The 13,295-nt window shown below is 44.4% G+C and overlaps 1 long non-coding RNA gene across 2 annotated transcripts in view; it reads right to left on the reverse strand.

The window, feature by feature from the left end:
* LOC139315624 (uncharacterized) overlaps positions 1-6,843 on the reverse strand; it is a 113,177-nt gene extending 106,334 nt beyond the window's left edge. For both annotated transcript variants that reach the window (XR_011600292.1, XR_011600294.1), the window contains exon 1: positions 6,761-6,843. This is a non-coding gene — a long non-coding RNA (uncharacterized lncRNA). The remainder of the gene's footprint in view (positions 1-6,760) is intronic.
* Between the last annotated feature and the right edge of the window lie 6,452 nt (positions 6,844-13,295).

The following is a 13,295-nucleotide window of genomic DNA, read 5'->3' on the forward strand; positions in this document are numbered from 1 at the left end:
CACTGTTTCCATCCCAAATCCAGTGAGATTTCTGGCAAGAAGGTTAAGAAATTTAAAAACATTATTTAGGGGATTTTTTCCCCCAGGTGTCATGGGTCACCTTTAGAATAGAATAAGAATAGAATAAAAACTTTATTACGGTCATCGACTAGCAATAGATATACAATAAATTAAAAATAATACTGACATTAATCGTGAATAATAACATCCCTGTTATGAAAATACATGATCTCAAACCATTAGGGTCACTCCCTAATTTACATGCGTGGAGAGCCGATAAGTATGTGAGTAAATATATGGGTCACCTTTAGTAGGTATGATAATAGCTGGGGTATTTGCATCTTACATGTCTCATCCATGACGCTCCACACAACGGAAGCATTTCAAAGAACAACACTGACTTTTGAGGATGGAATAAATAAACCTGGAATTTATATAAAACCATCAATATTGTATATAGTGCAGACCAGGGAATCATGTGCTTCTACACGAAAGCTCTTCACTCAGGACAGGGGTTGAAACCTGCCCTTAGGTGATATTAATTCCAGAGGCTGCTTTTCAACTGGAGTAATGCAAAGAAGATAAAGCAACGTAAAATTCCAATCATAAACATGATTTTCAAAGTTAGCTTCGAGGCATTCAAAGCCTCACATTCTTCTCCCTCACCTTTAAAACTGGGGCTTTGATGCAAAGGGGGAAGAAGCATGGTTGAAATTCTTCGGCGTGTGTACGCACAGGAGGAAATTGGACCAAAAGATCCCAACGATTGTCTCTTAATGTTTAAGTTCCCAGCAAAATGTGTCGACAAATTATAAAACGTCTCAAATATGCGATGAGATTAGATTGCAAGGCTCACGACCTTCAGGGGAACCGAAATAATCTGCAGGCATCTAGAGAGGATTTACACTGTGTTTGTTGCACAATGCCAGACTGTGGAAAGCGCACAAATGATAAAAGGATGCCATTAAAACGCTGAAGCAAAAAAAATTCTCTCATGGAATGTGGCAACTGGGCTGGCTTATGTGGTAATATTTAAAATAGTAAAAAGGTTTTTAAGTTTATTTTTATGTTTAAATAGAAGAAGGATAGAGGAAAGTGTATGGTTTCCCACTTTTCTTAAACCCTTTCTAGTTGATTTTATTGCTTAGTTTATTCAGTCGCTCACTTCAATTTTTTTTTTTTAGTTTCGTTATTAAATTCTTTCTCACATTAGGCTGACTCATTCATGTTAATATTTTCTATTCCAATTCTTCTTTTTAGTTAAAATTCCTTGTGTATACCTTTAAAAAAAAAGTCCTACAGAGTCTGGGCCCATAGATCCATGGTTATATGCATCTCCTGATTTGCTTTGTGCTGGTTAATGACTGTAATAAAGATAATGATGTTTTTTTTTTCACTTTTCATTATGTGGGTTTCAAAAGAAACAGCCGTATTCATTTCAGCTAGCATAATAGTCCACTGAATTATGTCCAAGACTTAAAAAAAGGGGGGGGAGGGGAGGGAGTTCCTTCTGTGTCATCTAAACTAAATTGCATATTAATTCATATTGTTATGATATTTAAATGAATATATGAATATATTGGCTTTTAACGAGGATTCAGCTCAACCCTTTGCCACGCTATAGCATCCCAGCACAGCTAAGGGCTGAAAGATATCATAATCCGTATTTCCCAAAACTTGAATTACACCAAAACCTAGTCTTTTTAAAGCTTTTTTTACTGGAGTCTGCAACTCAAAAATCCCACAGAGAAGACTGTATGGGGGGAAAGTTACCCAAATATGCATCTATTAAAACAAAATGAATGTTAATAAAGTACTGCATAGAATATTTTGTGAGCGTTCTGTTTAATGCACACAAGGCATAACAAGAGAAAAGTCACAAATGGATGGGGAAACAGGGCAAAATGAATTGAATGCTGGGCAAAATTAGAAACTGTATGAAGCTATATGGAGCAATTTGTCTAAATTTAGAAGTGTGTTTATCCCTCAATCATGAATAAATGAATTATTTAAAAATGCAAATCCCAAAATAGGTCCCTTTTACATTTAATGTGATCCTAAATAATTTAAAACACTGGTTAATTCAGAACGAATTACTGGAATTGTCTCATCACAATAGTTGAGGGTAAAATGGAGAAAAGTTCACAACTTGTCTTGCTTAGCAAGAAAAAGTTTGGCCTCAATTGTGACTGTAAGTCGAGGACTACCTGACCAACTATGGAGATTCTCAGTCATCCAGGTCATGGTTGTCCCAAGGATATTTTTTTCTTTCCAGAGGCAACTGGACTTTCTGGGGTTTTTTTCTTTGAAGACATTTCGCTTCTCATCCAAGAAGCTTCCTCAGTTCTGGAAACCAAAAAAACTGAAGAAGCAAGAACTGAAGAAGCTTCTTGGAGGAGTAGCAAAACTTCTTCAAAGAAAAAAAAGAAACTGCAGATGCCTCTCGAAAATAAGCACCTTTGGGACTACCTGTACAACTATTCCTTACACAGCTGACTGTTGTGCTAAATGATATTTAATATCAACATTAAGCTTAGCAGTTCCATAGTCTTGGCCAATGCGGATGTGAAGGAGAGTGAACTGTAACCCGAGAAATCGTTTATCCAAATAAAGTTTGTGCAAAAGGAGCCGTTGTGCTTTAAAGTCTACGTGGCAAACACCTAATGTCCTCCTCTCGGCTGAGGGAGTCTTCTTACTCCAAACATAAACTGCAACTTTAATCCAGGTGTTGCGAAGCAATTCTCCTCGTCCTGCACACTGTGGTTAGCTTTGAGTTAGGGCAGGGGTCTGCAACCTTAAACACTCAAAGAGCCATTTGGACCCATTTCCCACAGAAAACAAAACCCTTCCCGTGCCTTAATATTTCTTGAGCAGCCACAAAACTGGCATATGTAGTTGAATTAAATGTTCTGTTTTCTTCTGAAACCTTTATTTTCTTGGATTTATCCATGGTTGGCCTACCGGGCATTGAAAAACTCAATAAATCGCATGCCAGCGAGTGTCGCACATTGACGGTTGTGACGCATATTTTGAGTGACAGGGAGCCACAGCAGAGCGGTTGAAGAGCCACATCTGGCTCCAGAGCTGTAGGTTGCTGACCCGAGTTAGGGAGTTGCAATTCAACCTCACCTCGCCCATTAGTGCTTCTAAAAATCAGCCTAAAATCTGACTTTTTGAGATTCTCAAGACGCAGCAACTACTGCACACACCTCTTCCAAAGCCAGGAAAACTGTGTTATAAAGTCCCTTACTCGCCCCCCACCCCCCCCCCCCAAATTTAAGCCAAACCTCCTGCAGAAGACAACGCTTCTCGGCCATGCAGAGCCATGCAAACAGTAGTGAAGTCTGATTTGTTTTTCTCTGCCTGGGCTGCGCGCTTCTTAAAAAACAGGGGAAGCTAAATATTTATGGAAGGGTGACTGTTTGTTTAATTTCTCCACGGCAGCCCACAGGGAAGAGAGCCGAAGTGACAAGCTGAAGTGACAAGCATCCTCAGCAACCCGGCAGGAGATGGGGGAGGATGTTCCACCAAGGTTATTCTTCTCACATTCATCTTCTCTGCTTTACTTGCACTGAATAAGTCATCCATTTCTGAGGAGACTCCACACGGTTTTCTCAAACGGAGCTTCTGAAAGGGATGTGGAAGAAAAACGCTCATTTATATCTGAGATTGCCCGAGCCCACCAGACTGGATATTTCTCTCCATCATTACTATGTCTTCCACAATCTTCAAAAGCTCCATGAAATCAACTCCTGAAGTAGACCAGGGATCCCCAATCCTTGGGCCGCAGACCAGTGACCAGAAACTGGGCCGGGCTAACAAGCAAAGCCCCATCCGCGGGATGAAGGCATCACGCAAATCCACGCCCCTCTCTGGTCCGCAGAAAAAAAATCTCTCCACAGAACTGGTCCATGGTCCCCAAAAGGTTGGTGGCCACTGAAGTAGAGGGTAGCAGATGACCCAATTTTACAAACTTTTTGGTATCCATTGTGCCAAGCATCCAAAGTGTCCACAGAGGGTGGGGCCACAACCATCCAATGATTGGATCACTCATTAAGTCCTTTTTTTCCCCAGATCCATTGTAACCTCAAATGGCCACTAAGTCACCAGTCACAAATCAAGGACTACTTGTATATAAACACAACTCTCAGTAAACTCTATTCAACAAAGCCGCAGCTTATCGAACTTTAATCAGAATAGAGCTGGAAGGCATCTTGGAGGTCTTCTAGCCCAACCCCCTGCTCAGGCAGGAGCCCCTATATCAGTGATGGCTAACCTTTTTGCCGTTGCGTGCCAAAAGCGGGGGAAATGCGGGTGTGTGTGTCATGTGTGCATATGCCCACACCCATAATTCAATGCCCCATGTCCTGCCCCTTGCACATGCACGTGTGACCCTCCCCCCAGCACTCAAAAAGTTTACCGGTAGGCCCGTTTTTTCGCCCTCCCCAGGCTCCAGAGGCTTTCTTAGAGCCTGGGGAGGGCAAAAATGGCCTTCCCCACCGTCTGGAGGCCATCCAAAGGCCGGAAACAGCCTGTTTCCTGACTTCTGGTGGGACCGGAAGGCCTGAAAATCAGCTGGCCGGCATGCGCATGCGTGCTGGAGCTGAGCTTGGGCAACGCTTGCGTGCCCACAGATATGGCTCCATGTGCCACCTGTGGCACGCGTGCCATAGGTTCGCCATCACGGCCCTATACCATTTCAGACAAGTGACTGCCCAGTCTCTTCTTAAAAAACTCCAGTGATGCGAGCACCCATAACTTCTGAAGGAAAGCGGTTCCACCCATTAACTGTTCTCACTGTTAGGAAATTTCTCTTTAATTCATATTAATGAATTAATATTAGGCAATATTATTAATAAGTTTTAAAAAGTTTGTCCTGACTCTCAAGATCATTTAGAGGAGAGCAGAGGATGGGAAAAGGGACATGCAAGAATAAAAGAATTCTCTGCGTGTGTGTGTGGGGGGGGGGGGGGGCTGTGTTGTGTCCCGCCAGCGGCCTGCACGGATCATGGCTGATCCCGACGAGGAGGCTGGTGTGGGGTCACGCCAGCAGCCTGCGCTCGCGTCGGACAGCGAGGAGGCTGAAGAGGATGTGGTGCCAGAGGCAGAGACTCAGCCAGGGCCTTCAGAACCTCCAGAGGCTCCTTCAAGTGGAGAGAGCAAAGTGGAGGAGCCTCTCCTCAATGCTCGAGCACGCAGGGCTGCCAAAAGGCAGGAGTGGCTACTCAGGAGGAGGTCTCCTCGAGAGTAAGGTTTGAGGATAATTGGCCACTTCCCTAGCCTATTTAAGTCCCACTCAGTTAGTAATTTCTTGCTGGAAACAACGTGTAATTATTACAGAGCATTTTGGAGAGTGAGTGTCTTATCGTATCTTGTTTTCTGGGCTGGTTGCCAACCTTTGCCGGACTTTGTTTATTCTTGGTACGTTATAACTTTGATAAGGACCGTTGGTGTGTGTCACAATCCTTGGGAATCCAGAGCTGGGGTAGAACAGGCTGTCTTAAAGCATGGGCCTGATGGGCACTTGCCCATGGGCCCCACGAGCATAGGGCCCCCATACTAATGTGTATATTAACCCTTCCATGCACCTTGTGTCATATAAATACAGCAACTGTATGGCTTATTGAGTATTATTGTGTTTTTCAAGCCTCGTGTATTGTTCAAATGTTTATCATGTTGATTAGTTGTTGCTGTACAGCATGTTTTTAATGTTTCAACGCCGATTTTGCTGGAAGTGCCAATAAAATAAAATACATGTTTAATTTTATCAACCATTTACACTTTTATTCCTGCGAGTAGTTGTCGTAGGGGCCCCAGTACACTGCTTTGCCCGGGGCCCATAATGCTGTTAAGACGGTCCTGGTGTGTGTATGTGTGTGTGTTTGTGTGTCATTTGGTTTGGAGAAATCCCCTTCGAAGACCACACCGATCCAGTGAAGGAGAAACAAAACCTATCACTCCTGTTGGATGATTCCCCCCCCCCCCGCCCTCCAACCAAGATCGTCATACTTTTAACACAGATCTTCCCGCTACCGAAGGGGAAGAGCACAGCAGGAGAATTTCAGCAGTCATTTAAATACTTCTGGTTCAGCAGCCCTGACTTAGCAGGTGTTGACTTCCTATCTTTGCGTTACCGGCCCTTCACAGACGTGTTAACACTTTGCACCCTGGTATGTCGAACAATCCTGAGTCTCAAATAAGAACCTGGAATTCTGGAAGACAAAGGTAGGCTTTGCTTGTCTGGCAAAATCTATTCTGCTAATTATGCAAGCAAACAAAAAGATACAGGAAGACCTTGACTTACAACTGTAATGGAGCCTGCCCAATAAGCAGGTATGCATGCAACTGATCTGATTTTATTACCTTTCAGGAGCAGTCGTTAAGTAAATGCCATGGTCATTAAGCAAGCCAATGGTTCATTATGGAACACTGTTGCCGAAAACTGGAAATCAATGCCCGCTTTTAGCAAAATTGTCATAAAATGTGATTGTGGGACTTTGCAAACGGCCAAAAATGCAGGCCGGCTGCCAAGTGCCCAACATGCAGTCACGTGACACAGGTGCAAATGTGTGTGTGGCCGTCATGACTTCAGAAACCAGCTTGTAAATACACCCAGGGAAGTCCGTCGTAACTTTGAATGATTGTTAATAGCATTAGCACTTAAGACTTATATACCGCTTCACAGTGCTTTACAGCTCCCTCTAAGTGGTTTACAGTTAGCATAGTGCCCCCCAACAATCTGGGTCCTCGTTTTACTGACCTCAGAAGGATGGAAGGCTGAGTCAACCTTGAGCCGGTCAGGATCGAACTGCTGACAGTTGGCAGAGTCAGCCTGCAATATTCCACTCTAACCACTGCGTCGCCACGGCTCTTCGAAAACCAGTCATAAATTGAGAACTACCTACCGGGTGATTTTTTCAAGTTTTAAGTTAAGGAAGGAAGGAAAAAGAGAGAAATAAGAGTGGGAGATGACCTCTTCCACCTCCCCCCCCCCCCCCCAAATCCCTTGTCAGGGCCCTTCGTTGTAGCTTTCTATGGTTCCTAAAACTAAGAGGATAGATTAAAGCTTTAGTAAGGACAATGTTCAAAGCAGGAGTGCTTTGACATGAAAGCAAGGGTTGCTTTTTCCTAATGAATTTATCTGTATAATGGAACGACATCCTATTGTACTTTTCTGAGAATATGGCCACAAAAGCAAAGTGATTTTTTTTTCAGTTTTATCTTCCTTTGATGATGATGATGATGATGGTGTGTTTATGTGTCTGTACAGAATCCTCCTAAACTAGGGATTGTCTTCCTTTGGGTAAGGACAGAAACAGGTTTGGGTGCTATATCTATCAATTATATATAGTGCTCCACAACAGAAAGGATTTCCCCCCCACCACCACCACCAGTACCTGGTTGATACCTCCCAAGAACTTCCCAGGTGCTTCTAGAAATCCACACTACATATAATGGGATGGCTACGTTTTAGCACCGCAAAGTCAAAAACACATTATGGAGGATTCCCCTCTGTCACAACCTTGCAATTTAATGAGCCATGCAGAGGTCTAAGTTAACGGGGCAGAATCACATTTGACCCAGATTTCTTTTGCTTCTCCGTGTTTTGTTTGTTTTTACGGCCGTGTCGTATGAATTTATTCTGCTTATAAAACAAAAGGCTCACGCACATACAAATTGCTGCGTATGTAATACAGGTATATAGTAGGCTCAAAAACAGAGTCACGCTGGTACTCTTATTTCGTTTCCAAATACACACACACACACACACACACTCAAACAAAGCCCAATGACACCACGAAAAGAGATTAAAGGGAAGAATAAACCACATGGGATGCTGGAAATAATAACAGGAGCTTTCATCAGTGAAAACAAGATTGCCCGTGATGACCAAAGCCTCTGATCTTCTGCATGGAGAAAGCCATCATTACAGAGATGTGGGGGGGGGGGGGGTTTTCCCCTCCCTTTTTACCTTTTTTCAAATCTGACTTAAAACATAAATGGGCAAAGCCGTCGCTTTCAAAACACTTGACTTCTCCGCATCTCCCGGGATAAAAGCAAGTGGCGGTTGGTTTTTTTATTCTTGTGGTTATTCTTTTTCAGAAAGGTCTCGTTGGACATGACCCTCCTTTCTGGAGACCACTGGCTGGCATAAGGTGCCAAAACCTTGGCCCAAAGTTGAGAAGCAGGAGACTCTTTTAGTCCACTCTGATGTGCATGCCAGCTAGCAAGTCCTGCCAAAAATAAGCCTTAAGCACGAATTACCCTCCCAAGCCAACAATCCCATTCAACCTCAGTGAGTCCCAGAGGACTCTTCCTATTTTAACTCAGATAACAGGGTTGGAAGGGACCTTGGAGGTCTTCTAGTCCAACCCTCTGTTCAAGCAGAAGACTCTAGAGAAAGGGTCCCCAACCCTCAGTACATGAACCGCTACCGGTCAGTGGCATGCCAGAAACCGGGCCGCGCAAACAAGTGAAGCCCCATCCATGGGATTCAGGCACCACATGAAACCATGGCCCCTCTGATCTGTGGAAAAAACTGTCTCCATGGAACTGGTCCCTGGTACCCAAAAGATTGAGGGTCACTGCCCTATAGCATTCTGGACAAATGGCTGTCCAATCTCTTCTTAAAAACCTCCATTGTTGGAGCACCCACAACTTCTGCAGGCAAGACTTTCCACGGATTGTCAGGAAATTTCTCCTAGGTTGCTTCTCTCTTTGATTAGTTTCCACCCATTGCTTCTTGCCCTGCCTTCAGGTGCTTTGGAGAATAGCTTGACTCCCTCTTTTTTGTGGCAGCCCCTGAGATATTGGAACACTGCCATCAAGTCACCCCAAGTCCTTCTTTTCACTAGACTAGACATACCCAATTCCTGCAGCCATTCTTCATGTTTTAACCTCCAGCCCCCAAATCATCTTTCTTGCTCTTCTCTGCACTCTTGCCTTACAACAGTTCGTACAGTGAGTATTCTAAGTTACAACAGCACTAAAAAAAGTGACTTGTGAATGTTTTTCACACCGTTGCAACATCCTCATAGTCACCTGATCAAAATTCAGATGTTTGTCAACTGACTCATGTTTATGACCGTTGCAGTGTCCCAGTGCCCTTTGTGCGACCTTCCAACAAGCAAATTCAATGGGGAAGCCAGGTTCATTTATGTGGTAAAGGTAAAGGTAAAGTTTCCCCTCGCAAATATGTGCTAGTCATTTCTGACTCTAGGGGGCGATGCTCATCTCTGTTTCAAAGCCGAAGAGCCAGTGCTGTCCGAAGACGTCTCCGTGGTCACGTGGCCGGCATGACTACATGCCAAAGGCGCACGGAACGTTGTTACCTTCCCACCAAAGGTGGTCCCTGTTTTTCTACTTGCATTTTTACCTGCTTTCGAACTGCTAGGTTAGCAGAAGGTGGGACAAGTAACGGGAGCTCACCCCGTTACGCGGCACTAGGGATTCGAACCGCTGAACTGCCGACCTTTCGATCGACAAGCTCAGCGTCTTAGCCACTGAGCCACCGCCTCCCTGTTTAACACTTAAGTGATACTAACTTATAATTGCAGTCATTCACTTAACAACAATGGCAAGAAAGGTTATACAATGGGGCAAAATTGGGTTTAACAACTGTCTCGCTTAGCAACAAAAACTTTGGGTTCAGTTGTGGTTGTAAGTAGAGGACTAACTGCATAAAATTATGAGAGTTAAGCAATCAGCCCCTGGCTCTCTTCGTAGCTGAGTAAAGGACAACTCAGGATGAGTTGGCAGAGATAGAATTACCTCAACGGTTAAGAATTCAGCGGCTTCCTCACCCAGAGGGCAAATTCCGTGCTTTGTGGGTCCATGTTAAAAGTGAAAATTCCACAACAGAGGAAATGATAAAGTTACAGTGATAAAACAAATGCCAGCAGCTGTACAGTACCTTCCTAATCAAAATGGCATTTCCTTACAATATTTGTAATAAAGGAGTTGGCAGCACAGGAAAAAGATATATTTTCCTTAACTCCACTCTTTTTTTCTTTCTTTCTATATAAGCGTTCTTTAATCCAGTATCTTTCTGACTTAAACAAGAAGGTAAGCAGAACGGGAAGCATATGCGTTGAATCTATTTCTATGCAATGTGAAAAGGCCAAAAAAAAAAAAAAGTTTTAACAAGGAAGGGATGATACATGGAAATACTGACTTAAACACAGAATAATAGACTGCAGAGCAAGAGATATGCCAAAAAATGAGGAAGGTCATTTCTCCTTTGATGGGCAGTCTAGAAACATGAAATATAAACCAATAAATAATACAAAACAAAGGATTTGTAACTAAGCCTTGGCTGCTGAAATCCGCATATAATCTGACCCTTTTGCTTCAGTGAACAACGTCTGACACGGTTTAAAAGTCTGGCCTAATTTCATATTAAGGCATGGTTCATCAGGATTTAGGGATTGGACGTGAAATTGGAACTTCACATAAAATGGTTGCCCAGTGGGTGAATAAGCTATCTAGTGTCCTGTCCTATTCCATTCCATCTCATTCAGTCTCTTCTACTGTTCTCTTCTATAAGCAAGGCCTCAATTTACAACCATTCATTCAGTGACCGCTTGAAGTTACAGCAGCACTGAAAAAAGTGACTCATGGCCATTTTCACACTTACAACCAGTGGTGGGATTCAAATAAATTAACAACCGGTTCTCTGCCCTAATGACCGGATGGGTAGGCGTGGCCATTGTGGCCATGGCCAGGAGGTGTGACAGGCAGCACTCGGCCTCCTGCACCCCCCTGGGAGCAAAAATGGGTCATGGGGGGGCACTGCCCCCCCGCACCCCTTTATGGGCCCAGTAGGCCTCCCTGCAGCCTCCTGGGAGCAAAAAACGGGTTGTGGGAGGCCCGTTTTCCATCTCCTCGGGCTCCACACGCCCCCTGCACATACGTGGGATCCAAAACAGGCCACAAGGGGACTCCTGGGAGGGGCGAGGCAAGGCGGGGCCAGCCGGTAAAATTAACATCCGGTTTTCCCGAACCGGCTGAATCCCACCTCTGCTTACAACTGTTGCAGCAGCCCCATGGTCATGTGATCAAAATTCAGATGTTTGGCAACTGGCTCAAAATGACGACGGTTGCCGTGTCCCGGGGTCATGTGATCCCCTTTTGCACCTCCTGGCGAGCCAAGACAATGGGGAAGGCAGATTCGCTTAACAACCATGTCCCTAACTTAACGACTGCGGCAAGAAAGCTGGTAAAACGGGGGCATAACTCATTCACCGCCTGTCTTTGTTTAACAATGGAAATTTTGGGGCTCCACTGCGGTCATACGTTGAGGACGATCTGTGTTCTATTCCTATTCTGCTCCAAATGTATACGAGTTATCGATTTTTGTGTTGGTCAATGCAGGGTTAAAAAACAAGATTCTGCTTTTGGCTACAGCCAGGGACTGTTGTTATTCCCAATCTCGCTCTGTTGGTTTTATGCCAGGTTTTTCTCCTCCTTACTCATCCATGCATTTGTGTGAATGATTGAGCCTAACATATGCCTGGCTTCCTCTACGATGATCATAACGCTATAATCAATCAGGCATTTTTGGAAAGGTAACTATAATGAGAACTGAGAAAGCGACTGGGCTTCCTATCATTCATAACAAGACAGGCCCTTCCAGGTTATAAAGACCTCCTGGACAGGAGCGGCAAGAAATAGCTAACACAAAGTGTACCCTCTTGAGCAGTAAATATACACTCCACGCACGTAGCTGCATAGCCAATCATGCACACCTATCAACAGAAGGAAACAAGTGGTTATTACAAGCATGCACACCGTTTTAACAAGAGATCTCAAGGTCCCTAAAGGGGAATTTATACAGGGTGGAGATAAGCAGCTACAGGTGTTTCTCGACTTGCAACAGTTCCATTTAACGACCGTTCCAAGTTACAACGGCACCGAAAAAAGTAACTTACAACCCTTTTTCACAGTTGCAAGCTTTCCAGCATTGCCCATGGTCATGTGATCAAAATTTGGATGCTTGGCAACTCATACTTAACGACGGTGGCAGTGTCCCGGGGTCCCGTTGTCCCCCTTTGCGACCTTCTGACCAGCAAAGTCAATGGGGGAGCCAGATTCGCTTAACGACCATGGAACTAACTTAACAACTGCAGCGATTCGCTTAACAACGGGGGCGAGAAAGGTTGTAAAGCGGGGCAAAATTCACCAAACAAATGTCTCACTGAACAACAGAAAATTTCGGCCTCAATTGTGTAAGTCAAGAACTGCCCGTACAAGGAATCCTTGAGTTACGACCACAATTCAGTCCAAAAATTTATGTTGCTAAGTGAGACATTTGTTCGGTGAATTTTGTCCCATTTTACCATCTTTCCTGCCATAGTCGTTAAGTAAAACTAGCACAGTTGTTAAGATAGTAGCGTGGTTGGTGAGGTAATCTAATTTCCCCATTTACTTTGTCAGGTCGCAAAGGGAGATCACATGATCCCGGGACACTGCAACTGTCATAAATATGAGCCAGTTGCCAAACGTTTGAATTTTGATCACATGATCGTCAGGATGTTAAAATGTTCTTAAGTACGAAAAACAACCATAATCCACTTTTCCCAGTGCTTTTTTTTTTCACTGTAATTTCTACTAAATGGAACTGTTGTAAGTTGTACCATACTTATGTTCCTCAAATGGTGTAAGAAGAACCTAGAACCGTGACGGCAAACCTATGGCACAGGTGCCACAGGTGGCACATGGAGCCGTATCAGTGGGCACGCGAGCGTTGCCGTAGCTCAGCTCCAGCGCGCATGTGTGCACCAGCCAGCTGATTTTTGGGCCTTTCTGTCCTACCAGAAATTGGGAAATGGGCTGTTTCTGGCCTCCGAAGGGCCTCCGGGAGGGTGGGGAAGGCTGTTTTCGCCCTCCCCGGGCTCCTAGAAAACCTCTGGAGCCTGGGGAGGGTGAAAAACAGGCCTACCGGGCCCACTGTGCCATCATGTGCTAAAAGTGGTGGGGGGCGCATGCGCAGGGGCACACACATGGGCGACCTCACCGCACTCCCCCCACTTTTGGCACACGACGGCAAAAAGGTTAGCCATCACTGACCTAGAAACAACATGGAATTCAGCCATTCTTGCTTTTAAATTGTATACGTCACCATGAATTTAACCTTAGATGAATTACCGGGAAACCTTCAAGAATAGGGGAGACATGATAAGGGTCTTCCAAGATTTGAGGGGCTGTCACAGGGAAGAGAACTTTAACCTATCCTCCAAAGCATGAAAGGGCAGGACAAAAAAAGCAACAGGTGGAAGCTTGTTAAAAGAGAGAGC

Source organism: Pituophis catenifer, unplaced genomic scaffold (assembly GCF_029215685.1).
Source record: "Pituophis catenifer annectens isolate HBS135680 unplaced genomic scaffold, rPitCat1.0.hap2 SCAF_3, whole genome shotgun sequence".
Taxonomy (NCBI): Eukaryota; Metazoa; Chordata; class Lepidosauria; order Squamata; family Colubridae; genus Pituophis; species Pituophis catenifer.